Consider the following 27,049-nt stretch of genomic DNA (forward strand, 5'->3'; position numbering starts at 1 on the left):
TTGCAATATTAATGCAAACTTACAGTGTAACTAACATCGTTTTCAATCATTCATGTGATCTTTTTGCCTTATGCACTTACTTTGTTTTCATTCAAGTACAATGTGTGAACTGAACACGAGCTATCGATGACAAAGCTCAAAGTAAAGGAATTTACCTATTTTATTACTTTGATTTACAGAGATACTTTTTACATTAGAAAAAATATCAAATGATTTTTCCATTGTGCTGGAACAGAGAGGACACACAAATACACATACAGTGGTGCAACGTCAAGAACACGACCATCTTTGTCTGACACAGTGTGAAACACACAGTACTGTGTGTATTATCATCCCTTTGTCCTCATTCACACTGCACCTGAAGTTGTCGCAGGCAGTAGCGGAGTAGCCATCGGGAGAACTTTGACTTTGCTGGTGGGCCATTACACAAATTAGGCCGGTGGCTCAATATGAAGAATAAAATTAAAAAAAACATCAGTGAGAGATAAAGAAAGAGAGAGAGAGAGAGAGAGAGAGAAAGAGCTTCCTACGTTCAGTATGGCTAACTGAGGCAACACTGAGGAAGTCAACAGTAGACTGCTGCTTGATCGCTTTACATTAACAATGTTTAAAAAATAATAATAATAAGTGTGTCTGAAAAGCTCTGAGAAAAAGAAGTTAAAATCCAGAAAAATCCAAACGCTTCTAACAGTTATGCATCTAGCAGCAGTAACTTAAGGAGCAGGAGGAGCAGAGCAGCAGAGTTGATTCAGTACAAACACCAGTCAAGTTTTACAGCATTCAGTCCTGGTTGAAATGTTTGACACCCCTGAATTTGAACGGACTTTAAAATATCTTCAGGAAGAAAATGCAAGTTAACCAATTTTGTATAATCAAAATATTTTAATAAAATGTCCAAGGTTACTAAACAAAAGAAAATAAAAAACAAACTTGCATCATAGTGAAATAATACAAACACAAAATGTACCCAGAAAACAATTATTGTCACCCGTCATTAATATTTGGTCGCAGAATCTTTGGCAACCATGACAGCCTCTAAATATTTTTTGTAGCCATTTAGAAGCTTCTTGGACCTGCTTGCTGGTAGTTTCTGCCAGTTTTCCATTGCTGTGTGTTCAAGGTCTTTCAGGTTTGCAGGAGTTCTTTTTGCAATTTGCAGATTTCAGCTCTCTCCAAAGGTTTTCAATGGGATTTAGGTCAGGACTCGTGCTGTCCAGTTGAGAACAGTCCATCTTTTCCTTTTCAACCATTCTCTTGTGCTGCTGGATGTGTGCTTTGGGTCGTTGTCCTGCTGAGACCTTATGCCTCAAACCTAGTTTTCAGACACTGGGTAATACGTTTCACTCTAAAACGCCTTGGTAATCTTCTGATTTCACCATTCCTTTGATACATTCAGTGCCTCCAGTACAAGAGGCAGCAAAGCAGCCACACAGCATGATACAACCTCAACCATGTTTTACTGTAGGTAGGGTGCTCTTTTCCTTATAGGCTTTATTTCATCACCTATTAACAAACTGGTGGTCTGCATTCCCTAAGAGTTCTACTTTGGTTTCATCTGTCCATAGAACATTATCCAAGAAAGACTTTGGCTTATCTATGAAAGTTTTTGCAAATGTTATTCTTGCCTTTTTGTGCCTTTCTTTCAATAGTGGTGTCCTTCTTGGCCTTCGTCCATGGAGCCCTACTTGGTTTAGTGTGTGTTGGTGTATGGTACATCCTGAAACCATCACTCCAGATTGCTCCAGGTCAGCCTCAAGCTCTTTAGATGTCTTGCATGGTTTTTATTCCACAAACTTCTCTCAGTAACTCTGGACATTTTATTAAAATCTTCAGATTATACAAAATTGGTTAGTTTGCATTTATTTCTGAGGATATTCTAAAGCCTGTATTTCAGGGGTGACAATAATTTCAACCAGGACTGTAAATGGTAGGCAGAAGACCACAGGAAGTGAGTCTGAGTTTATTGCGTAGGATGATGCTGCAGCTTTGTTTTCTACTCTGGTTTCTACAGAAATTTTAATACACTTATCAAAGTACTCAAAGTCTGTGTGATTAGTTCAGACCCACATAACTGTATTACAGAAAGATCCAACAAAGGACAAAAAAAGCACTAAAATGAAAATATGTCTGGTGCTGTATTTACTGCTGTGCTGTCCAGTTCAAATTCTAAACCCTCTCTATAGTTACTAACCCAAGGTTAAAGAGAGTGGAAAGTGAAAAAACAGCAGCTACCTTACTTATTAATGTTAAGTTTTTGTTCTTGTTGGTGGGTTGACTCAGTTATTTGTCGCTTAAGTTGTGGAGTGTAATATGAAAAGGAGTCCCTGATACACTTTGTCTTCACAAGTTTTTCTTCATACATTGTTCTACAAATCATCATAGTTAATTTAACCTCTGTGTCCTACGTGGTTTTTATTCCCATTCTGCCCCTGGTCCACAGTCAATCTTTCTTTCTCACAAGACATACATCTTCTTTTCCATTTCCAAACCAGACAACATGGATATATGATACAAAGTATAAGCTATGTGTCACTCGTAGTGTATGTAATTTGTCAGCGCTGCCATACACTTATGTTATTTGCCTTTTTACTGGCTTTGCCAATATTTTCATGAAAGACAACTGCACACAATAATGTGGAAAAACCACATATCAACTTGACTGGAGACACAGTAGAACGATTTAGGATGGAGTCAGGGTCCTTCCGGGAGGGGCCATTGTTGGTTTTACCAGTTACACTGTTACATGCTCTGTGGGGTCCTCCTGTGTATAGCACTGTCTATGATGGCAGGACAGAGCACAGCAAACTGACATCTATCGAGCAAGACGCATGGCTTTATGGATTTTTCCTACTTCCTCTTTTCTTTCTTTTCTTTTCTTTTCTTTCTTATAGGACGCAGTTTTGTTTAGAGGTCAAATCATAGGCCCCTTGAAGGCAAAAAATGTGAGGTTACAGCCTTCCTAAAGAAAAGGCCATCTGTAACTGGGCTGGCTATTTTGAAATATGGCTAAACAAACATGAGGCCAAACAAAATAGAAAGATAGGTGCATGCCCAAACTGGAGCAGTGGTGCTTGGGCAGGACACATCTTGATAATGCACTGTTCCACATAGCCCATTTAACTTGTTTTAATGTTATGGATAGATAAAAGTGGACCCGCACCAGAAAATGGGCACTTTAAACAGCAAATTTGTTGAAAATTTCACAACAGTATGTGCCATTGACTACCCTGTACATTTTTATTAATTACTTTGTATTTTTGACTGCACATTTAGGCATTTAGTCGTGTTGTATTAAACTGAACTAACATGATTTTACTTCAGTTTGAACTGGTAGTTTGAGCTCTGGCTGAAGATGATGTGAACTGCCAGGCTATTTGTTTACAACCTCAAAGATACTTGATGTGCTTTGAACAGGAGAGACGTCATGTTTCTGTCAGAGGAGAGCAGAGGCTATGAAAGATCACTCACATCTCAGAGCTGTGAAAACATCTATGTATACGAAACCATTTTAATTAGGCATATTAGATGGCAGACAGACAGTCAAATTTAATTTCAAAAGTGTAGTCATATCCCCGCTCCCAACATTACTGCTTGGCACTGTGCTTAAAGATACTTTCTCAATTCAATCAAAGCTGAAAAGACCAAACAAGTCTTATATGGGTTACACCCTAAAATAGACATGAAAGCCTTCTACAAAAATAAGATATGAGCAGCAATTCACAGCTGAGCCTAAAGACCTTCAGTCTCAACAAAGACCATGTCCTTTTTGCTCTCTCAGCTGTGTGCACTGCTCTTGTGGTCACTGATGGCACTCTTTCATGATAACCACTCTTTCATCACGTTTGCTCAATGGTGCTGTTTTCAAACTGTGCCAGGATATGTGTGCTTGATTTATGGAGGTTTGATTGGGAGTGATTCTGCTGCCAGGGGAGCCAGCTAACACAAGCACTAGTTCATCTCCTAAGCTCTGAATAATCACTCTCTCGATCTGTCAGCATCAGCATCTGTCAGGCCCTCAGGAGGAACCAGTCGCCCACAGCTCCTTCATTCCTGTCGCACTTAGTCGCCTTGCTTATACCTCCAGGGGGCTCCAGTACCCGTGGGGCCCCAACTATATTTATTATTCCATTTAGGTCCCAGTATGAGAAGAACACTGAATTGGCAAAAGGCTGAGCAAACTACAGGACAATACAGGAAAAGAGAGAAATTAAACCCAGGCGGTGTTGCATGGCTAAACACGTATTCTCTTTTTCAGCAGTGCTCAGCTGAACCCTTAAGTTGGACAAATGATAGCAAAGCTGTACGACAATAACAAGTAACTCAACAAAAGCAGTCTCTACTATGCCCCGAAACCAGACAGACAGAGACAAAGAGGAAGCAAGCAGCAAAGCAGTAAACTGTCTCCTAAACAGCAGTGAGCAATGCTCCATCAAAAAGAAAAAAAAAAAAAAATTGCACTCACCACTGTTAAATCGTTTGCCTCTCTGGTCCCTTTAATTACATTTGATAAAAGCATCACTGAGTCAGGTTGGTATAAATCTTATAGGATTTTTGGGTGCTGAATTTTCCAAATTAATGCGACCATTTTGGGAGTGTTAATGGGAAAACTTTTACACCCACACATTTTGTTGTATGCTGAACACACACACATTTTGTTGTATTAAACACTATTGCAATCTTGTCAATATTGCCAGTTTAATGCATTACTTATTTATTATTAAAGTAACTGCATTTTAGACACCCAAGCACACTATTTCTGTCTACTGCACTGTCCAGAGCATCATATCTGGAGAAAACCAGGCATGATGCTTAGAATTGGTTGTCCTTCTGGACATTTTTTTCCCATCTCCACTCAGGATCTCTGGAGCTCTTGCTTGGTTTGGCTGGACGACCAGCTCTGGGAAGAGTCATGGTTGTTCCAAACTTCTTCCATTGTAAAATTATGGGGGCCACTGTGCTCTTGGGAACTTTCAATGCAGCAGAATTTTTTGTAGCCATCCCCAGATCTGTGCTTCGACACAATCCTGTCTCTGAGTTCTGCATGCAGTTCCTTTAACCTCATGGTTTTGTTTTTGCTCTGATATGCGTTGTCAGCTTTGAGACCTTATATGGACTGGTGTGTGCCTTTCTAAATAATTTCCAATCACTTGAATTCACCAGAGGTGGACTCCAATCAAAGTTTAGAAACATCTCAAAGTTCTTCCATTGTTCTTCATCAAGAGAAATGGGAGGCCCCTGAGCTAAATTTCAAGTGTCGTACAAAAGGGTCTGAATCAACCAGAGGGTCTGAAACAAAATTTGAAAAAAGTGAAGGGGTCTGAATATTTTCTGAATGCACTGTGGATTAAATTCTTTAAGAAACACATCAATTACCTCAGTTCTGGAGAGGATTCTCTCTTAACAGCATTCAGTACAGTAACTTGAACAGAAAAGCAGCACCACACTTTTAATTATATGTTTGAGATTCGGTTGAGACATGAGATTCAGTTGGTAATTTTCCTCAGTCACACATACAAAGAGCACAAAATGTTTTTCTCTCTGCGCTGCAGCATTTTGTGCTTTTTCCTCACAAACATCTGCTGAGTTTAGTAACCATCCATCTTCAACTTTTCTCCCTGAGTTAAGTTTGACTGTTTGGATACTAGCATCCTTTGTCAAAACACTTTTTAATTAAATGATACCTATGCCACTGAGCCTCATTATGCACTGAGCTGTCCCCCATGCCACACTTCCATCAGTTGTAATTTATGAGCAGTGAAGTGCATCCTCATTTACAACATTCATATATGCAGAAATTCATCAGATTATCATCAGGCAGTCAATCCATCTCCAGAAGGCCTGAATCAGCTCATTTTAACCAAGTGTTTATATAGCAGGTTAGAGTGAAATTTGTGAAATGTGAGCCAAGGAAGTTAAAAATCCTCGCCAGCGGACATTTCACACCGAAATTAAGTGACAGAAACGCACCCCTCATCTGCAGCTAGAAGTAAAATTTGTGTAATGATAGGGTGGGAAGATACTGTGAGAAGCTTGAACTTCCTGCTTGAATATAAATTATGTATTTCCATAAATACATTATAATGAATGCATTATAGTATTTGTGTTTTAGCTTAGGATACTTACTGTAGCTTCCATTGTAACAAGGCAAAGCATCAAATGCAGCTTCAATATTCCACACTAATGAATTACATACCTTGGGGCTGTAATACTATACACATGGCCCCAATGGGCTTTGGTCATAATTTAGCATTCAGCCCTCCAGCACCAGTGCCAGACCTACTTGAATGCCTAATCACTAACTGAATGGCCAGCAGTACAAACAAGACAAGACTAATACATGTTGTGCCCATTGAGTGATGTAATCCCCATTTGAGCCAATCAGTAACCAACCAAATAAGCACTGTAATGTACACCGCTCTTCAGCCAAAAAATGTCATTTAAAAATGCCAAAGTGTAGCGATGAGACTCATTTCCTTCCATTAATGAAAATCTGATTAGTGGAGATATTATGCGTGTTAAACGGACAGAGAAATAAATACACAGACTGGGGCTAAACAAATGCAGACTGATCCAGAGTCTCTAGCCTGATTCAGCTTGGTATAATGGTTCAAAGAGACAGTCTCACATTCTGTGTAAACCAAAATGCAGGTCATACAAGCTCCTCTACTCTGATTCATCTCAAATCAATACTACTGTAAATCATGAAGAGAATCATTTAAATACAAGCAAGAAGACTTCTAAGTGAACAATCAATCATATTTAGTCAGTTTTAGCATGACTTCTTCAGAGAGTTTTTACACCGTGGGGTCAGGACAGGGTTTAAATTGCACAGCAGTGAGACAATAGAGTAAAGTGGACCCACAAGAATTTACAGAGGTTCTAAGGAAACACTGCCCTTTCTGATATATTTACATTCTGCTTTCTGGGAATATTTTCCACCTCAGCCAGCGCAAAAACAAACAACACAGTTCTGGTACAGGCTGCATGATTATTCAAATGAAAGCTGTCGTTTCCATCCATGTTAATATGCAATTCACAATCATGGAAGGTTGCAATTCATTATGCACAAAAACACTGACAGTAAGAGAACATACAGTTATCTACAATTATACTATCCATGCTATTTTACAAAATCAGCCATAGCAGAGAACGTTTTCTGATCCAAACAACATGACATTGATCAATTTGTGTTACAGTTGCAACACTTCAATACAGCTTATCTGAGGCATCACATACAACATGCATGCAGTTTCTTTTTGTGTTATGTAAATCAGGAGTATGGAGTTCTTTCTCAAAGGAAGTTTAAGGCACTTTTTTAAGCTAATATAGTACTTCCTGGCTTGGCAAGGGAGAGTGACTTTTCACTAACATCAATTACAGACAATGCAACAAAATAAACATTATGTCTACAGTATATCACATATTCAGCATATATCCAAAGACACATTTTTTCAATAGTTATGTTTAGATTTTTATGTAAAAGTGAGTACACATACTAAATGAAATGAATATAAATTTCTGCTTAAGCCATAGGCTTGTGGACACAGTGTTGTGTTGACCTTTGTCCATCATAAGAGCAAATCCACCTTCAATCGAAGTGGAAGCTTTGCTCTTTGGCACATCGAAAAGCAGTACACCCATGCAGTCATAGGTCATAAGTTTGCATTTCTTATTTTCTTCTCTGCCAGATATTTTTTCCAGGTCATTTCTTGAGTATCGTCTGACTTTGTGCTTATAATCTGTATTTCTAACCTGCCCACAGCAGTGGGCTGTCAGAGAGTTTCAAATGGGTGCTGTTGAAAACACAGGGCCCTTTCTGCTAAGTCAAGAAAACAAACAATCGAAGGGAGGTGGATAAATAATTAAAACATAGCTGACATGCACATCATCTTCCTGAGCTTCCATGTCTTCGTGATAAAGATTCTGGACTAACTCACTACAAGTAACCTATCCACTGAATTTTGTCCAGAACTGTAAAAAAGTGTAACAGGTTGCTCAATGGTATACAATTTTGTGTAATGATATGTCAGCACAACACAGTAAAGCACTAGTTTTTCTGTGCTCAGGTTCCATAATAAATCCCATTCCAGTGACATTTCCATTTCGCCTCATAGTGATTGTGGCATGTCCCACTGTCTCACCTCAAAATATGCTCATTGTCAGATCTAGACAGGACCTCTTCTCCCACAGAAATCAATGTTTTGCTGTTCTGTTAACTAGCCGTAGGAAACCTTGTAGTTGGTCTATAAGGCATATATTGTATTTCTTCTAAGATCTAATTTATACAAATAGATTCCACTTTTATTTTAGGCTATAAAACCCTTTTGGGGATTTCTCTAAGAATCAATGTGTTTACACTTATAAATGCCACAGTACTTCCGTTGATATCACTTTAAGACATGAAGATTACAGTGGGGGGCAGCCAGAGGTGTGCTCTACCTCTGTGGTGATCAGAATCTTTTTTTCCATGTAATTGCTTGTCTCATGTGGTCTCCTCAAGTCCCTGCACCAGCCTGTGTAGAGGTGACAAGTAATTGGATAGGATGTCACTCACTCCTCGGTCTCACTGTCTTCTGCTGTACTGGGAATACTCTCCTGTATGCACAGGAGCAGAACTAATGGCCATATCTACAGGCAGCAACCTTAGGAAAGACCCTTGTGTTTTGATAAAGCAGGTGACCTGGGCCAAAGCAGGACAGAGATAAAGTGACAGTTCTGTCTCTGGCAGTGCACCACAGTCTGTATGGTATATCTGCTCACTCTGTTATGAAAGGAAAACTGTTGTTGAAGTCAACCTGCAGCCATGGGAGCTGTTGTAATGCTTCTCCGCTCTGGTAGTTTGTGTCAATTAATATTTTATCCACTGAAAGCCACCAAAAGAATAAATAGAAATTACTTATTTACTTTTCTACAACACAGGGGCAACACAGGATAATTTGACATCGTCACCTGGCGTTGGCTCAAATGTTTTAAATTTAATTATTATTATATGATAATGCAGGTGAGAAACTTGAGAAGACAAAAAGAGAAATGTATTGGCTGGTTTGGGAATAACTTAATAAAGAATGGGGAATGAACAGATTGAATACGAGGCTATGAAGAAATACTCATCATACAGTACGTGTTTGAGAAGCGCCTTGACAAGGTTGCTTTCATGGCTGAACATCTGTTGTAACTTCATTTGAGTGCTGATTACTGATGCCGATGCACCCCCGAGCTTTTTTTCCTGAGCTGCCCTCCGATTGAGCAGCGATTCCTGAAGTGCTACTCTATTTCTGCTGGTGAAACCGCTTAACATCGTGGCAGACAGGTTTCTCTACCAGAACAATTTAAACTACAACCAGCAAGTTGCAACAAAAAAGGTGCTTTCCAACCAACCTACAAATTGCACTTATCCCTTTAAAATGTTTAAATTTAGACAACCAAAACTAGCTGTTTAAGGCCATGGAACGTAACTAAACTAAATCAACTGGTTAAAGCTACACTAATAGCAATTTTTAAATTAAAAGACCAGTTTGTAAGGTTTAGTGGCATCTATTGGTGAGTTTTCAGATTGCAACCGACTGAATACCCCTCCTCTCACCCTCCCTTTCCAAGCGTGGCCTTCAGGTAACATAAAAATGCAAAAGCTCCTCTCTAGAGCCAGTGTTTAGTTTGTCCATTCTGGGCTACTGTAGAAACATGCTGGTGCAATACGGCTGGCTCCGCAGACGAGGACATGCTCTCTATGTAGATATAAAGGGCTCATTCTAAAACAAGTCGATTCTTAGTTTCAGGTGCTTATACACTAATGAAAACATGATTATGAATAGCATATTCCATTTCTGCAAATAGATCTCCTTAAATCCTACACACTGGTCCTTTAACAATGGATCAAAAGACTATATGTAAAGTGAAGGGAGCAGTTCTCAGTGACGAGCCAATAGAGAATTATTACCCGACTGTGCAGCTCCCTTCAGGTGATTTAGGGAAAGATTAGCATAATCATTAAGGGAAAGCAACATTTACTGTTACAGGAGACAGGATTCAAGCTTCAAGCCACACCCTCACTTTTTACTAGGTTACCCTATGTCCTGCCTGAAGTTGCCAGGTACTATTGAAGAGGACAGTCTGAGTACGACACATTACTTGAAAATTAAACCCATTATATTTCAAAGCATTTGCATTGGTACAGACAAACTGCCAAAGATGATATTTCTTTCTTTGTTTTCAGTTGAATAACATATCTATTTGTTCAGTGATGTTCTATATATTTTCAGTTTGCAACTTTCATTACACTTATGCTAATTACATCATATCATTTAACTCAAGTCAAAAAGGAGATACCAGGAACAGAAGTAGTAATATTTCAGCACTGATCTTCCAGTCCCAAGAAACATCTGCCTCACTGTCGCTGAGAATGAATTACAATTCATGAATACACTGCTGTTTTTGTTTTTCTAAGTGGTTTTCATGTTCAAGATTCATTTCATGGTATGAATTTAAATCAGAAAAATGTATTTTTCCCTTTAATCACCCACAAAATGGTCCTGGAGCTGAGCTGAGGCCCAATTCTATGAGGCCCGGAGAGTTTCTCTGGCAGAAGAAGTGACTATCCCAGTCAGGGAGCCTGCAGAGTGTAACCTGCAGAGGCTAAATACTTCACCTATCCTCCATCTGTCATCTCTGTTCCCTTTGTCCCTCAATTATTAATCAGATGGTCCCTCATTTTATGGTAATCTGTGGGAGGTCAATTAAACAATGACTGGACAAAATAACATTCACTAGCATCCTCATCAATGCTCATCCAAACTTTGCTAATTTCATGTGGCAATAGAGGAAACCAAATGAGTGTTAGAAGACTTTTTGCATCCCTGATTGCTAACACCAACAAAAACTCAGCTACAGCTAAAATAAAAATACTTTTTTTGTTTTGTTTTTTGTTTTGTTTTCTGTGTTGCAAATCAAAAAGTACAGAAAGTACAATATAGAAATAATACAGTATGCCTTCAAATGTGAAATTGAAAAATTGCTCAGTACACTCTGTAAGGCTGTTGTACATTGATACCCACATGATCACCTCAGCCAAAATACACCGCACAGTCTCTGGCCCGTCTTTATCAGGGATCCAAACAAAGCCATCAGCCACTGTGCAGCCAAGGTGGCTGTTATCACTGAGTCCATTAGAGATGTGCAGACATTTTAATATAATGTCTACCATAATGGGAATAAATCTACAGCCTTGTCCAATGATTGCCATCTTTGAGATCCCGGCCGAGTCAGGTCGATTAAATTCTGTGCAAAAAAAAAAATTTAATTTCACATCTTTACTAGGCAGAGGTCGCATTCTGCCACAGTGGGAATCTCCTAACCCTCCCTCTGTTTCTTGATGGCTCACAGCAGCTGTGTTTTTTCTCAACTTGAGAAAATTAAATATACACAGAGGATATTCTGATAAGTTTTTTTTTTCACAAATGGCTACCCTTTCTGTCATACTTTACAGACTTTTAGGTCATGCTGGACTGAGGGCTCGTTTGTTCAATTCTGTTGTGTGTATGTGTACTCTTCATTCTAAATGAGCCAGGGTGGGGTGTGTGTTTGGATGCTTAGTGTTAAAAAAAATTCTAGAAAGTACATCCGCATACTCACTGCTATGTCATCTAACACTGTTTACAGTAAAAATATTTTGCAAAAAAAAAAAATGGATGGAAAACTACTTTCGGAGTTTTGATAGCTGAGGATGTACCTTCCTTCATCTCCCTCAGGTATCACAAAGGACACTCCGGGTGTGGTGTAAAGGCATGGGAGAAATGTTTGAATGGGGTAAATGATTTTTTTTATTTTGGTTGGTGTGTTGGTTGGTGCAGTCGCTTGATCCACCATTTGTGTCCCGAGTAAAATATCTTTATTGAGAGACAATGAGTATTACTGTTGAGATATTATAATATTTATTGACTCTTAATCAATTGGATGGATTGGCATTAAAATGTGACAGGAGCACTTGTTGTGAACTGTTTTTCCTGTAGGTCAAGTAAACTGGTGCCTCAGCCACAAAAGAATGGTCAGTCAACAGGTAAAAAAAACATGTATTATGTAAAATATAACCAAGGTTTGGTTGATAAATGTAACCGTAGCTATCAAACACTACCCCTCACCTTTTCTCCATTACACTGTGATGCAAGTGTGTCTATTGAGTCCTTGACTAATCTGCCTTCATAGAGCAAGGAATTTTTTTTTCATTTGCAGTTCTTTAAGAAAAACCGTTGAGAGGCGAATAACATGCGACAATGAAAGCAATAACTTCAGCACTTGATGATTGTGATCTTCATTTTTGAATACACATAAAAGAAGAAAGGCAGTTATGTAAGCATGGGCACACATCAGGGAGAGACGTGGGTGTGACACGTGGATTTTAAATGACATTGAACCTGGTGCAGCCCACCCTGAAAGGCATCTATGTGGCTTGGATTTTTGTGGCTCACAACTCATGGCTGAAATAGAGACAAGGTATTCACAGCTCTGAGTGTAAATTAAATATTCACCACTATAAACTGTGCTATCAGATTATTAGGTACACCCGTAGTCAAATCCGATACAGTAGCCCTGCCATACTTTATGAAGTATTACACATTCAGTTTTTGTTGATAGTGCGTGAGTTAGGTGTTGGATCAGTTTTACAGTATATTGCATCACATACCTCCACAACCAAGGTAATAAAAAAAAAAATCAAACATCACTCCACAAATCCTAATTAAAAGTTCACCTGGATTATTTCCTCATGTTTAAACGCTGGGCTTCTGGGGTAGGAAAATGATTCATGGCATATCCAGCTTACATTAATTATGTGCCATGAGTTTCTCTGAAATCCCAGTATGTACTGTAACTTTACGAACTTTTACTTTAAGAATTTACTTTAAGAAACTGTTTCATAGATGAAACTGGTTGTTTCAGGAGAATGTTGAGGTGGGGTCCTTTTATATATTCTGATAAACACAATATGTTACCATTATGGGGAGACACATCTCCAGAGACAATATGAAGTACATTGTTATTTGGAATGTGCTGTAGTAGCGATAGAAGAGAAAAGTACCAAACAAGTACCTTGAGAAACTGAACCACTGCCTTTTTCTCACTTCACATTAAATCAGGTTAAATAGAGTGAATTAAATAGAATTGTTTGTTTAACATAATGAGTGAATATTGATGCAACGTAATGGCTTTCTTGAAACATTGTCTGGACTATATTCACTGTAATTTTTTTTCAATTTGATGTTTGACGTAAAAAAAAACCAAACAAAAACAAGAAAAACAAAACTTGGCAGCTGCAGATTGTACAGGCTACACAGCATGCACTGACAATAGTCTATTGCTGTTCCCATAATGAGTTCAGCTTGTTACATCAGCATGCAGGTTCCCTCCTTGTAGCACCTTTGGTCAACTAATGACTAGAATGATCTGACTGGCAGCACATATCTCTCTGATGTTCTTGTTTTAATTGTGACTGAGCAGAACTGTGCGTCACTCTGGATAAGAGGATCTGCCAAATGTAAATGTAATTATAGCCATGCTTTGATCCAGATCATAATGCAATGTTTAACTGACTTTCTACTGTTGAATTAGCCAGTTCTCATAGTTCATGCAATGATTTTTTTATACATAGTTACCTTGTTCAGTTAGACCAAGGGCTGTATTGAATGTGAGCCTGTTTAAAGGTGTAAAAATAGGTTGCGTTTTTGTGTCGAGGCTGTGTTTGGTTATCATTATCTGTGAGGTCTAATTTAAAGTCAACAAAAAGCAAGAACCTTTGGAAAAATACTGTGTTCACATATCATCTATTCTTGTAAAATAAATTATTAGTGCAGAGACAAAGCAGTGACAGAAAATTTCTTATTGTTCTCATGATAATATATCTCATTACGTGTCATACTATTTTTATCTGTGTCAATTTGACATCACCATATGGATATGGAGAGGTGGATTATTTTTCAACAGCTGCTGTAAAATGTTGCCTAGACAGTCAAAGAGTCACCAAAGTCTGTAAATTTTAAGTTCTATGTGTAGGGGCTTTAAATAAACTGCCTACTAGTGATAGCAGTGCACAAGCTCAGCTAACGCATGAGGCACAGTATGTGCTGTAACTTTAGCAACTTCTGAGTTGCTCTAGTACACTCTTATGGGGCCTCACTCCATTTGTGATGAGTAGCTTCTTTGGATATACTGACTTTATCATTGTGTTGCTTCTGTCATTTGGAAGCTCAGTCCTCATGCTGCCAAATCAGCCAGTCTGAGAGCATGATCCCTGATCAAGGAAAGGCCCCCAAGCACCCCTACAGCAAAACCCACCAGCACCCTTTTCCCATCCCTGTCTGTTTTTCATTACACCAGTGTTCTCTCCCCTAGCTACATCTTATTGAAATGCAACTTTGCGAGTGCCTCATTTAAATCTCTGTGAACTGCACTCCCTCTTGAGTTCCACATAAGTTCAACATTACAACTTCAGATTTATGAAATTCAATAATCTTTTTTTTTTTAAACAGGATCCAGGGTTTGAAGGCTGGAGAGATGTAGTCCTGAGGTAAAGTCACTTTGCTGAGATGAATAATTATAAAACCATTTGTGCTAACGCCCCTGAAGACATTAAGAGTCCTCTAAAGATCTGCAACGTGGTATAATTTCAACATAATGGCTGTGTCTGGATCTGGTTATTTTACAAGTACCCATATTTTTACAAAAATACTCTTATTTCAACATTAAATAAATGGACACAATACTGTTAGAAAAGCTTGTTTTTAGCCATATTAGGAGCATGGCTGCTGGTAATGTCTGTCTGTCAGTCAGTTAGTCCATCACTTTGGTCCAGACTGAAATATCTCAACAACTATTTGATGTATTGCAATGAAATTTAGCAAAGACATTCATGGTCACCAGAGGATGAATCCTGATGACTTTGGTGATCCCCTGACTTTTACTCTTGTGTCATCATGAGGTTGATATTTCTTGTATTGACTTAAACATCTCCACAACCGCTTGGATGGATTGCCATGAAATTTGGTACAGACATTCATATTGCCCTCAGGATGAACTGTAATCACTTTAATGATCCTCTGACTTTTCATCTAGTGCCACCATAAGATCAAAATTTCAATTTACTCTGAGGTATGACCAAACAACTGCAAAACTACTGACAATCCCATCAGTCTCAGCTGTACTTTGTGGTTAGTGCCAAGTAGCAAATGTTGGGATGTTAACAAGCTAGACGCAAATGGTGAACATGGCAAATATTGTATCTGCTTAGCATCAGCTGCTGGAGCTGTGTGTTAAAACCATTTAATGCAACCGTAGTCTGGCTTAGTTCAATCACTATTCTAAATTCAAAGATGGAGTCAGAATATTTTAAGTATGTCTTTATGCAGTATATGCTCACATATTCATTGAAAGACACTTACATTCACATTCGTCTTCTTCATACTAGCTGTGAAGTGGTCCCTGTCTAACACTATACACAGTAAGAGATTGAGGTTAACCTACACAGCCCTTGTTCTGTATATAATGCATTCTAAAAGCTCAGCCAAAGCTAATAGGAGCCTTCAGCAGCCTGAGTTAGCCAGATGAAACAACCTACTGTATGTGTACCAGTATTCATTTCATAATCATCTTGTAAAAAGTAACCAATTAGAGTATAAGTGCTACAGTTTCCTTTACCAGAAAATGATCCTGATATTTTTAGATTGCAATAGCAGAGACATCTTGTTTATTTATTTATTTAAATTATTTATTCATTTTTGCCCATTTAGGAAATGTCTCTCTTTCACCTCGTAAGTAAAACAGAAAATTGCAAACTGTGGAGTCTGGACTGTAATTATGAAGTCACTCCAAAAATGTATTCAACAGCTTTGCTAAACAAAAAGAGAATGAAAGCCAAGCATTAGCAGATTTAATTAAACTGGTTTTCTGTTTTCATTGGGTCCAATAGGTTGATCCAGCTCTTCCTCTATTCTCAACAAGAAATAATTATTCAGTTGTTCATCCCAGGCCAGGACAACTCAAATGAACAAGTGGTAACACCGAATTAAAACAAATGGCATGCTGCTGAGACATAACTAGACACTGGCCAAACTCACAAACAAAACTTTAAAAAACTTTAAATTGAATATAATAAAATAAAATCCAAAAACCCCAAATATATACGTTACTTTACCAGTCATATCTGAGAATATGTGAAAATTGTTAAAATCATTAGTGTTTAAAGAAGCCAGCCTTAGCTACTCCTACAATATGTATCCTCAGTCATTGGATTGTCATTGCATTCTGGGATTCCTTTTGACATTAAGTTTCATAAATTTATGAATCCACTGTTTGTTTGTTTTTGTTGTTGTTGTTTTTTTTAATAATCACAAATATGCTAATTGGAAAGCCAAAATACCAAGTGTCTAATATCAAATTAGTAACGCAGGAGGAGGAAGCATTCAGTTAAAGTTGCGTCCCTTGCTCAAATCACAGGCTATTGCAGCTCATCTACTGTCAGTGCAGGAGTTTTATGGCTCACTGTATGACTGCTAAAAATTAGTGAACGAGAAGGAACTCCTGTGTAGTCATTGGGACATCAAAATCTGACATTTGGAGTGTATGGCGTTAAGTATAGCTAAACAATGTGCTACTAAACCCTACATTAGCCATGGTAGCATCTGAAATGGACTCAGGGATTTAGGGTCCATCTCTAGTGGGTATTACGTACAGGGTTAGTCCTTAAATTCAAAATAAGAAACTAAATAAATAAAAGTAAATAAAAATTAAAGTCTCATACTGGTATCTTCACTATATTGTAATTATTTATTGACATGACTGAAGCCTTATCTCAACACTCAGGGGATACTATCCTATCATCCTGGCAGGATTAAAGCCCCCCACCTCTTCTCAGGACTGTGTGTGTACAACCTGCCTGGCATCTGCCTGACTCTACTGTTAGCGCTGAACAAATTGTTTAAGGTGCGGAAACGAAGGATTTCTCTCCCATTTTGATTGAACATCATGATTCCCGCGTGTAATTAGGTTTAGGCAACAAAAGCACTTCGGTTAAGGTCGGGATGACCACGTGTTTTGGTTAAATATTAGTAGAGTTAACATGTCTTGTCTAATGCTTGAAGGCACTGTGGACTTTTTCTGTATTGAGCAAAGACCAGACAAGATAATCTTTCCTTATCCTTAACCAAGTGCTGAGTGCTTAAATATAACCGTAAAAATCATGTATAATCATGCTGTACTTGCTATATGAACAAATATTGTATTGCAAGAGCAGATATTATAGTGAAAACAAATGAAATACAGTCCATTGTCAGTGGACATTTTGAAATCCACATTTTGCAACTTACCAGATATGCTGACTTTAAAATTTTCCCTTTATGTTACAGCATTATATTTCCTCCAAAATGAATTTGCTGTTGCAAATAAATAGTATATAAAATGCAATTTCTAGGAGACAAGATTGGCCCAGGGTAAATCAGCAAAGTCATCCAGATGACTCCATACACCTGCTTCTTGAAACACAGCCCAAATCCCATTTACAGTGCACACTGTATGCCTGTTTTTCGATCCGAATATTTCCGTTAGATGAGTGACATACATGTCATAATTCAAAATGTATATTCTGCATTGGCTACCACATTAATACTGGCAGGATAATTCCACTGGAATCCCTTCCTCGCAGCATCTCTCCTCTTTCTTCCACTCCTCTCTCGTATGTCCTGTTTTGACTAACCTGTTTAAGCAGTTGATCAAAGGGTAAAATAAAACAAGCACTTTTGATAGACAGTGCTCTGCAATCAGAAAATTACTCATATGGGAACCTTTCCCTGGTAAGAATAAGATCCCTTTGGTTTCACCTTGCTGTGAAATACACAGTAAACAGAGAAGGCTCTTTTAACAGGTCACGGTAGCGGCTGCTGTTCAAACATAGAGAACATTATTAACATTTTTCCTTTTCTCTTACTGTGGGTAGTGCATCAGTAAGGAGTTCCCATCCTCCGTACTTCTGTTGAGATATTTTAAGTGAAGTGAAACATCCACCACAGGCACCAAATATCATGTCATTAATTATAAAACAAAGGAGGATATAGTAATAGAGCCAGAGTAGAAGAAATGGGAAGTCTTATCAGCTGGTAACCTCTATACTTCGAGCTCTGTCTGCAGTAGGGGGTATAAGCACTTGTGCTGACAAAGACAGAGCACTCCAGCGTGGAGAGCAGCTTGTCAAGGAAACTGCACCATGAAGGAGATGAACACAAAACAGTTAAAAACAGGTTTTCTTAAAAAAAAAAAAAAAGCATTTTTAGCATTTAGGTTTAAGCTCCTCCCGTATATGTTGCAGCTTCTCCCTTAACTTATAGTGACTCAGTCTGGCTAAGACCTTCAGGCTTACAGTATTTCCAAAGCAAAGAGGAGTTCATCTCATTAAAACTATTGTAATTAAACAGGCGTGTAATGTTTTGTTAAAGCAGCAAATAGCCTTTTTTTATGAAGAGGGAATTACAATGAAGCTTCTTCACCAGAGAGCATTTATAGAGCATATTAAGAACCCAGACAAAAATGAGGAACAGAATGATGGAGTAATGATGCTATGTGATACTGATGCTTAATTTATTTTGTAGCGTGCAACAGTGGATTTCAGATGCTTTGTCCGTTCATTCCACGCAGTGACAAATTACTTTTACCTGACCTTCACACATACACGCATAACACATAAAGTACAAAGCCGTTCACCTCAGCGTCATAACCCAATGCTCCCAACTTCTAAAGCATCAAAGAGCAGGACGTGCCTCGGTCTGATTTTCCTTGTTGCTGATTTAATAAAATCTTTGCACTTGAGCCAGTTTGCAGCAGTGGAACAGGAGAACCTCCTGTCAGCAGGTTTACTTCATTTGCATTGAAGGAGCTGAAGTTGTTGACTAATCAAATTTCAGTATTGTGACTATTTTGCTTGTGAGGTACCTGTATTCCTAAAATTCATTCTAAATAAGTAATTCAGTTAAAACTTTCAACCACACTTTTCTGCCAAAAATACTGTCCTTGAGTCTTGTAGTGTGGTTTTATTTGTCTAGTCAGCTGTTACACAGATTCTGATAAATACGTAACAGGTGACATGCTGATTGGTACTGCACATGCAGTTACACTGCATATATACACAGTTGGTGTTGGCTGTGTATTTTTTTGTGATGAAGTGGAGTAAATGCAAAGCATGTTTAAAAGCCCCACAAAGTTTAATTTACATTACTTTTCTCGACAGCCTTTACAACATCTACATTTTGGAGTGATGTATTAAGGAATCTAGTCTTCACACATGGGGCTTAATCAGACAAAAATAAGACACTCAAGAAATGCCTTTTATGTAATTCAATATTAGTTTTAATTGAAGCTGCTGGAGCCAATCAGTAATGATATGACCTTCTATTTTTGATTCCCATCAGTTACACAGTGGCACTCCAGGCTAGGTATTTCAGTAGCTACAGGAAGTCTTCATAATTACATCTGTCCTCAGTTACAAACTAGTCATGCCTGTGTATCTTTCCCTATTCCTCCCTCAAGGCCCTAATGAAGAAATTCAACTGTGGGAGATTTGTCCAGAAACAGGACGTTTTGTACAAGGGTTGTGCGAAAGCCCCGAGCTGCTTGAAAGAGACCTCTGATGGGAGAGGCACTCTGAAAGCTTACTCTTCTGTGAGAACGTTCTCATGGGATTAATGGTCTGACTGCTAGGAATCTCCTGCCTTGCAGCTCTCATGAGACTAGCCACCAGCTTTTATGACAACCTCAATCAGTTCCCTGCCGGTCAAAATGAGATCTCAATTGCATAATCAATATAGAGGCTTTTGAAGAGATACTTCAAAGTTTTTCAAGCTGGAACATGCAGTATACCATTATAGCATTCAATGCTGATTAAAATTAAACGAGACAAAGCAGTGCTTCCGTTTGTCATTCACTATATTGTTACTGTTTTTTGCCAGTAGTATGCCCAAGGCACTATTTTATAAATGCACAGTGGATATCTCGGGGTTTCAAAAAAGCTGAAGATATAGTATATCTAACTGGAGCAATATCTTTCTGCCTCATATCAATAGTCAAATTTGAGTTTCATTGACCTTGATCATAATCAGGCTAATTTGCTGCGCTAGATTTAGCCTACCCAAAGTAGATTTGCTAAGGACAGATAACAAACCACATTTCTTTATTTCAGACATCATTTGTGCACATTTGCAGGAATTTGCTGAATTCAATGCCAAGCTGCAATATTGATAGTATATGACTAGAACAAGGGAAACATGTTGAAAGCCTTACAGTGTTTACAAAAGGTATGGACAGAAAGCACTTAGATCACGTTGGTCACAACAAATGGATGTGTGAAATGAAATAAAAGCTCAGGTGGATGAAAGTGTTGTACAAAACCTCCTCAGAAGCTTTGTGTTCATATTGAAGTCGCTGGGTTTGATCTGACATAATTTTAAGGGATTTTCAGGTGACTCTTTCATGAACATATGAATGGCTAGCTGGCTCACTAAAAAGACACAACATGTGAAAACAACTAGTTTTAGAGTTGTTTTAAAGTTTTTGTTCATATATATATATATATATATTGACTGAAGCGAAGTGTTTCACATTGCTTCCAATCTTTGTGGTAAGCTAGCCTAACCATTTCTGGACTTGTCACTGCATCAAAAGGAAGATTTTAAGCACAAAGCCACTGCTCTTATCTGCTGTCGAATCGTTTGGATGGGATTGGTGCATATTTATCCTACCAATCACATTCATTCTTTTCAGATGTGTGTCTGATGTTCAAAATTATTCAAGATCTCAGACCAGCACCTGTACGAAAATAATATTCTCACCCCTAGAGTTGGGGAGAAGCCGACTTAATGAGAGGGAACTGCTTGATGCTTATGAGTGGTTGCAATCAGAAATACACGTTGAGGCTTATCTGCCATTTCAATTAAAGCAGTCAGATAATGAAACTTATTAATAATATCACTATTCCAATCTTGAGCTTGCGATTTGTCTTTCTTAATCTATTTTAATTTACATCTTGCTGCTCCTAAGTGTTGGTCGGTGACTGTTACACTGTGCAGTGACATCAGTGATTGGCGTGTTACAGTGCATGGAGAGCAGTGTGGTAGCAGCAGTTTTCTGCCCCGTGTGGATCATTGCTCATTTGACTCGAAGGCTCTCCATATGTAGCCGGAGAATTCCCACACTGACAGGGGCGACACAGCTGTTTCGAACTGCTGACAATACCAGAGCCCACAGGACAAATCACCTGGCGGTATCCACCATTGTGATTATATTCAGAATAATAAATACACTATGAATACCTGAAAATCTAACTTTCCATCTCCAACACATTTTGTATCTTTCCATCAGAATGTCTGTTAGTGTTCCAGAAAAAACAAAATCAGCGTGAATGATGAATGACTGTGTGTTATACAATATCAATATCAGCAAAAAACCCATAGCTATTCAAGCTGGATCTGAGAAATTGCTGCAGGCTTGGGTTGGTTTCCAGTAATGATGTACTGTGTTTGGTTCACATACCAAAGCAATATAATTTTAATATGAGCGAAAGACAAGATTGCTGCAATTAACATTCTACAAACTAACATTATGTGTTATTTGTCAACTGAGCCAAACTATTGGGGTCATTAAGGGGAAAAGAAATGGGTTACCGTAACACTGTAAGCTATTATTATGAATTAAATCGTTTGAATTATTATGCATTCAACACATTTATTACTACAACTACTAACTGTGACGAAACTAGCATATACAGTATACAAATGCAAATGTAATGCAGATCAAAGTACTTTGGTCAAGGTGTTAAAATACACAGCTGATTGTCAATGCAATAGAAATGGTTTAGGATGCTAACATGGGGCAGATTAGTCCAGTTAATCAGTAAAAGACTATAGCACCAGGATTGACAGTCACTGAATAAAAGCTTACTACTTGCACATTTCCTGGATTAGGTTGTCTGGGCATATGGCTTTGTTGGGGATGAAGTCAGCTGGAACAGCTGGATAAAGTAGGGGGATCTGTGTCAGCTAAACAACAAAACATTATACAGGAACTTAGTGGAATCAACGATTGTTTTGTCATTTACCTAACAGAAATACATACGTTTTATTAATTTCAAGTCAGTTTAACTGAAACTTTCCACAGACCACGTCAGAGTTTACTGTAGGAAACTGTGTTAAATTGAATGAATGTGTAAAATGTAAATGGAAAGCAAATCTGTCTGTAATGTTTGTCACTGTAGCTGAAAAGTTGTTGATTCAACTTAATACCTTAAGTTTATTTAACTTGTTATCTCAAGTCCATTTACGTCACATTTTTAAGGCATCAGGGAACCTTGAGCAAGCTAATTTGGAGCATTCATCAGGTACAATAAGTACCTTTTACAGCCAGATGGGATTTCCCATCACTGGGATTGGAGCAGATGTTCAGGGCCTGATGACGTTATCTATTCATTAGCCTTATTTATGTTATGCTCAGGGCGGCCGGTGGTGCGACATTGCAAAATATGTCTTATTTCCATCACAATATTATTCTGTAATACTTGCATGTAACATTTATGCACTCCCTTACTTCAATAGTTTTCTTCTTGATCTACTGGTTGCAATAGATACAGGACTGTTGTACAGTTCACATCACATTTATTAAAGAGTTTTTTGTGTTCTATTGATCTGTGTTGCTGGGGAAACTGAAAGAAAGGCTGGAAATGTGTTTTTGTGTGTGTTTCCCTGCACACATTGCCCACAAATTTTCTTTGAGCGACTCATGTTAATGAACCATCTTTTTGAGGTGTGGAAAATGCCACCTTATTGTGAATGGAAGACCAAAACTGAGAGGAAAATAATGTGTTTGTAAATTTAGTTAGCTTATGTTGTGCACATGGCCTTTGCAGCACACTTCCAGGACAAAGCTCAGTATAGGAATAGTATCACTGGGACAGTAGTGCAGGGAGATGAAAAGAAACATCACTCATAGCTGTATCAAGATCTTTTAAATCCAATGTCCAAGCAGAAATGTAAATAAATAAGTCTAAAGAACTGGGTGATTGGAGATGAGCCATAGGATAACCATTCAGACTCATGAACACAGTAAAGAGAAACTAGGTGCTCATTCAAAGGTTTGGATACGCCACCCTCGATCTGAATTCAGCTCCATGTGATTAATCAGGTTACAGCAGAGAATGTAAGCGCATTCTCTGACTTTGTACAATAACTTGTTTTCTCTTGAACATGTCAGTTGTCAGTTATAGCTGATCAGCTCGGCAGAGTCTTTACATACAGCTTACATTAGACCTTAATGTATGATTTATTGTTGTTGACCCAACCCGTTCTCACTCCAAACGCATCACATACAGATGCTTGGTCAGAGTCCCTTTAGCCTCATTTTAAATGTGCAGGGTAGTCCGATAGGAAAGCTGTGTCCTTAAAATTACATTTCTAAACGACTAAACTGCAAAACGTAACTGTGATCAGATTACGTTTTTTATCAACATTCATTGTTCATTGTACATTCTACCAAAACCACAGTCTTTCACTAACCTTACACAAAGCACTTTTGTTGTCGAAACCTAACCACAGACAGGACTCTGGATGCAAACCCCAGTCTCTGGTGTGGCGACTCCACTGCCCTTTATAAATGTTGAGCTTCATTCATACTGTAATTTACTCTGCAAGTTGAAAAATGATGCCTACGGGGCCCTGACCAAGCGTACATATGTGACGAGTTGGAAGTGAGAATGTGTTGACTGGCCAGTTCTGTGCATAACAATTATTATAACAATATATTCTTGCTCCTGAGAAGAAGGGATTCATTGGTTTCTTTGACTGTTCCTCCAACACCATTGTCAGGCCAAGCTTTGACTCCCTTTATAAAACACTTCTATCATTCATGAAGTACAAGATTGATGTTAAAAGTAACAACTGTTTACCTATGAGTACCTTTGCAGCAGAGAAAACTAGTATGGGGATAACTAGGTATTTCCTAACTCACTGGCTGAAAAATGCATTTGTCTAATGTGAATTTTTTCTTTGTCATCATAAAGCAAAAAAGTGCCTTGTAAATTATTCAGTGCCATTTGATTAAATGTGAAATCCTCCTAGTCTCCATCCTCGCACACTCTTGCCTTTGAGCTTATTTTTCAGAAACAACAGAGGCTCACTGCAGCAGTGATGTTTGATTTCAGCTTTGATGGTGCAACAGTGTGGTGACATTGCAAATAAATACACTCAGACCCTGAAATGAAATGTAAATGTAGCCTGACTGTAAGACTGCACATATGAATTCATTTTTCTTACAGTCACAAGTCCTCAGGTAAGACCGGGTCCTGGGGCTTCAGACCCGTAAGCTCTTTGAATAATCCAGCAGGAGCTGAAATCTCTCTCATTAAGGAAAACCTTTATTGATTTCTCAATCTTTTGAAAATCATAGCCCCTCAGCTGATTCTTAAAGCTGAAAGTTCCCACATAATTTAGATGAACAGTAGACAGCTTAATTATTCAATTCTCCAGAGGACTCCAGGCAACAAACACATATAATAATATTTTTATAGCCAAAAAATGAAGAAATATGACTGAAACAAGAAAGCTTAAATGAGGAAATACACAGTCACAAAACAAATACAAATACATTCCTGTAATCATAGTACACGCTGCACTATTAATACTGTATACAGTCTCCAATGTATTGTTAAAATTATGTAGGAATATTACATCTTTCTCCTCAGAGATAAAGATACCTCACTTTCACAAACTAATTGAATTCCCTCCTCAAAACAAGAAGAGAAAAACTTAAATAGAGGTGTTTTGATGCACATTACAACCCCATCTGGGATGAGCTCTCACTTGTGTCTAAGAATAAAGAAGCTCTTTTCTCTTGTTGAGCTGGGCCATAAATAACTTCTGATTAGTTCTGATAGGTGAGTGCTAGTATTTTAAAGATTTTTACTGAAAAAAAAAAATTCTCATCTCAAAGATGACACACGAAAACCTGGGAGGGAAGATCTTAGTTCTTCAGTAGTCTAAAGCTGACACTGGATGAGCACGTCTTGCTGTCATGTTTAAATGCAGATGCTTCCCGAAGCCAAAATAAATCCAATTTAAACGCTCTGTTCTAGAGGATATCAGCATCCTAAGCTAACAGGACTGTACAGTATACAATCCCTTGAATTTCAAAGACAAAATTTAAAAGGAAAAGGCTACGTGCATGCACGTTTAACTTGCCTGCTTTTTTATTCTAAAATCAATTTCTCCAACACACAAACTACTTACAAAGGGGAGACAAATTTAAGGAAACACTAACATAAAGTGTCTTTGTGAGGTGTGGGGCCACCAAAAGCTGCCAGAACAGCTGTAGCGCATCTTGGCATTGACTCTACAAGTCTCCGGAACTCTACTGGAGGATGAACACCATTCCTCCAAAAGATATTCCCTCATGTGGTGTTTTGATGATGGTGGTGGAACACGCCGGTCCAAAATCTCCCATAGGTGTCCACTGGGTTGAGATTTGGTGACTGCGACGGTCATTCACATCATTTTCATACTCATCAAACTGTTCAGTGACCCCTCGTGCCCTATGGATGGAGGACATTTTCATCCTGTTTATCCGCTAATTTTTTGGGTTTTTCCTTAAATTTGTCACCCGTCTCTATGTGCAATTTACAGGAGTAAAACAACTTTTTCTAATGAAATAAAACAAACCACACACAGCCATACAAATCACTCTATGCTGTTTAGTGTGATACACGGATAACTAATCGCTACCTTATGTATTTTGAGCAAAAAGCCTAAACCGCAGCCCTTCACAATTTACATTACCATCTCATCCTCTATTCTGATGCACTGCTTTTCAGTTTGCTGTGAGTTAATGATAAACGTGTAACTGGATGTTAAAAAGGGAAAATACTGCTGTTTAAAAGGGATTGTCTTTGAACAGTCACTTAAAAGAGTTAAATAATAGTCCCATTAGCTGCAGTGTTTCAGTGCTCTATTCTGCTCTCCAAGACACTGATGAAGGTCAAGCTTAAATGACTCCAGCTCTCTCTTTGAGCTACAGACTCCCAGCTTAGCCATAGCTCTGGGAACTGGCTCACACAAAAGATTTACCCCACAATGCTGCTGGCCTAGATAGACATACCAAACACACAATAGGGTGGCTGTGCATATATTAGAGAAACTCTTCCCTACATTGGCAAGTCCAAAATTAAAGGGGAGCTTGTCAGCCAAAGTAAGTATTCAAATACAGTATATCATTTCTGTGGTGGACTTAGAAGTTAAATCAGTATTTGCCAACATGAACATAATGCTCAGACTTGTGACATAAAGCCTGGAGCTGCTACGTAGACAGCGAATGTGAGACAGATGTGTGGCCCGAAGGAATGTTTGCTCATTTAAACAAAACTATACAAAACACATCCTTCAAACACAACATGTTTTATCATGCAACTGACTGTTCTTGTCCTTTTAGATTTAACTTCAGAGGATTCCAATGCCAATTGTTACAGTCCCTTAGTTTTCCCTGGAGTCAAACAGACACTGGGAGGAAATACAGTATTTAGAGGTGAGGCTTGTTAAGTTTAAGATTTTATTTCTTGTTTTTAAAGTGATTTTCATCCCCAGTTAAGCAAAAATGCATAAGCTATTTTAGCCCTGCAAGGATGTCAAATCCTCACATTGGTGTCCCGGTTACATCCCCTTTGAACATACGCTGTTTCAAGTGAAATTAATCAATCTCTTTATCACTAGGGCAGTGTCATTACCCAACCACAGAGTGAGAAATGAAAGTGCTAATCGCACAGCGAGTGGGACTTTTGTGTGGGGAGGCCAAGTTTTCCTTCTCAAGCTGCCTTGGAAAGGCATTTTCAATTGAATCTGTGAAGCGAGTGAAGGATGAATCATGAGATTACCTCAAATTCCAGTTTTCCAAAGGTGATTCATTCACAAATAGGATGTTTCTTTAAAAATACTGCATGGATGCATGTAAAGGTCTTTGGTACATGTAAAAAAAAAACACCTGTATTCGT

The 27,049-nt window shown here is 38.3% G+C and overlaps 1 protein-coding gene across 1 annotated transcript in view; it reads right to left on the minus strand.

Moving 5' to 3' along the window:
- Window positions 1–27,049, minus strand: part of thsd7ba (thrombospondin, type I, domain containing 7Ba) — a 167,720-nt gene that overhangs the window by 98,151 nt on the left and 42,520 nt on the right. The window lies entirely within an intron of this gene.

The sequence above is a fragment of the Xiphias gladius genome, chromosome 16 (assembly GCF_016859285.1).
Source record: "Xiphias gladius isolate SHS-SW01 ecotype Sanya breed wild chromosome 16, ASM1685928v1, whole genome shotgun sequence".
Classification (NCBI taxonomy): Eukaryota; Metazoa; Chordata; class Actinopteri; order Istiophoriformes; family Xiphiidae; genus Xiphias; species Xiphias gladius.